The sequence below is a fragment of the Trichosurus vulpecula genome, chromosome 3, assembly GCF_011100635.1.
Source record: "Trichosurus vulpecula isolate mTriVul1 chromosome 3, mTriVul1.pri, whole genome shotgun sequence".
In the NCBI taxonomy this organism is placed as follows: Eukaryota; Metazoa; Chordata; class Mammalia; order Diprotodontia; family Phalangeridae; genus Trichosurus; species Trichosurus vulpecula.
The window spans coordinates 281,416,249-281,419,052 of record NC_050575.1 but is presented as its reverse complement, the minus strand read 5'-3'; positions in this window follow the sequence as shown (position 1 = coordinate 281,419,052).

Here is a 2,804-nt window from a genome sequence, read left to right as displayed (position 1 = left end):
GCTGTAGGTGTCTCTGGCTCCAACCGGAAAAGGAAAGGAGGATCTTCAAGCTGTCCTCTCCCCTCTTATAGAGTTTTTGACATCATCACGCGCCGCCTGAATGACCAGGGCCGATTGGTTCTTGACTTGGCCCTTCCCCCTAGCGTAGACCACGTTAACACACTTCCCCTCAGCCAGCCCCACGACTCATCACACAGGAAGCTCTGGTCCTGCCCTGGAAGAGCAAGCCCCAGCGTCCAGGGAAGCTCAACGAGGCAAGCTGAGTCATTTAAAGAAAACAAAGTCCATTCTGGCTACAGTAAGCACCCCACACTCCTGTACCTGACAACAGCATTATACAGGGAGACAAATTACGACAAACACTTATTAACCTCTGTCTTTCTGGTACCAAGTAGGTCAGGAAGAAAAGTAGAGGAAATCAGATGAGAAATGAAAGAAACAAAGAGGTGGAAGCAAGGTTCAGTGATGGATACATGAGAGGTGGCAAGAGCAAAGGCAGCTGGTGTAAGTGTGGAGTGTCATGTGGACTTAACTGTGGTGCTGAATTTCATTCTACAATTATATTGATGGTATTAAAGAGGAAAAATGGGAGAGAGTATAAGGAAAGGACAAAGGAAATAGTTTTTTAATCTCCAAAAATGAAAATGTCCCTTTCCTGCACCCTGAAGAAATCTGCAACACAAAAATACTTCCAACTTTTCATTTTTTTTATTTGAAAAGCTTAATTGGGTGTGCCTAAAGCTCACACTCCACTTTTTATATATAAAAAATAAAAGTTAAATGCATACATAGGTGTTATTAAAAACTCATATCCAGTTCCCACTTTTTATTAAAAATGAATTGGGGGGGATAATTTCCTAAGTCATATTTCAACATTCTGCTCAAACTGAAAGGAGCAAAATGTGATGGATTTTTTTTAATGTTAGCTCTGGCATTGGAGCATAAACCTTTGTTCCATAGAGCATACAAACGTTGATGTAGGTACAAAAATGATATGCAGACTTAAATCCTCAGAATAACAGTAAGTTCACAGGGTGGATACTTCAAAATGAGAGAATACTCTTTTCATATCTGGTTGCTTCACAATCTTTAAGGTAATAACCCTTTAGAAAACCTTTTCCTGTACCCCTTGCCTATTTGCAAGATAGGGGCTCAATCTATATTGACAACCAGGTTGGACAAACCAATCTACCACTTATTGAAGTCATTTATTAAAACAATTAATAAGTACTACTATATGCAAGGCACTGTGTGAGATACAAAGAAAAAAATAGTCTCTGCCTTTAAGGTACTGATGGGGGTGGGGACTATATATATACATACACACACACATATATATATATATATACATACATATATGTATATATACATATACATGTATATATACGTATGTATTTATGTATGTGTGTGTGTGTGTGTGTGTGTGTGTGTGTGTGTGTAGTACAAGAAATCAACAAAATAAGCACAAATTAATGAGGGCAGGTCAGTACTGCAGATCAACAAAATCCTCATGACTGGGTTTGAGCTAAGCTTTGAAAGAAGCTAAGGATTCCAAAAAGCCAAGGTAAGGAGAGAATAGATAGATCAGTCAATTGCTGGCAAATATTTATTGAGCATCTGTTATTTGTAAGCAAGCAATTATAAATGGGTTATTTTCACTTTGAAAAACTGAAAAGCTCACATTTCATTTACACATTATATAAACTTCTCCTTACTAGATTGAGAGCCACAAGGCCATAATAGCTTGGGGCCAGCAGGGAATATCCTTGAACTCTTGCCTCCTCCTTAGACTTCTCAACATATAGAGAGTCATGACATCAACAGGTATCGAGTGGACATTTAAAATTGTATGTCACCTACACATCTCATTCTCAACAAGTGCAAAACAGAATTCATTATCTTTTCCCCAAATCTCTCCCCTCTTCTGAACCTTCCTATTACTGTGAGGGCATCACTATCACTATCCTTCTAGTCATAACATTAGAGCGATTCTCCAGTCTTCACTCTTGCTAACCCCACCTAATCCAATCAGTTGCCAAAGTTTATAATCTCTTTCTATCAGGTGTCTCCTGTATATATCTCCAATTCTCCATTCACACATCCCTCATCCAAGCTCAGGCCTTCATTGCCTCTCTCTTGGTCTATTTCAATAGTCATCTAATTTTCCTACCTGCCTCAATTCTCTCCCCACTCCAAGCCAGCTTACTCATTTTATAAATGAAGAAATTAATGGCCAAAGATAAGATTAGCTTACCAAAGTCACATAAGTAGTAAATAGCAGACCTAGGATTTAAACCAGGTTCTTTTACTCCAAATCCACTTTTTTTTTTCAACTACACCGCTTCTGTTGGTGTATCAGTAAGGCAAGATTTACGATATGGATGGTGACCACGAATATGCCTGTATAGTTCATAATCTTAAAATATGAGATTATCTATGTAGAAGGCAGAAAAAGTAAAACATTTATTCAGATACCAGAGGATCGGTCCCAAAAGCAATAATTCCAATTTGACATAGCAAAAATTATATCCCAAAACCATTAATTTCCACTTCAATATAACAGCAAGGAAATTAAAACACAATATCACAGCAAGGAGCCAAGTCATCCTGTAACCTTCCCCTCTGCCAGGGCCTTCCTGTAAACACTCACTCATGAATCTTAATTGTCTGCTTGCCTGAGTCTTCTCCTCCCCAATTTCTGAGAGCTTGCAATTCTGAGAGCCCTTGAAGTTCTCTCTCTCTCTCTCTGTTTCTCCACCTCTCCATCTGTCTCTTTCTTAGCCCTTCTGATTCTCTCTCTGTCT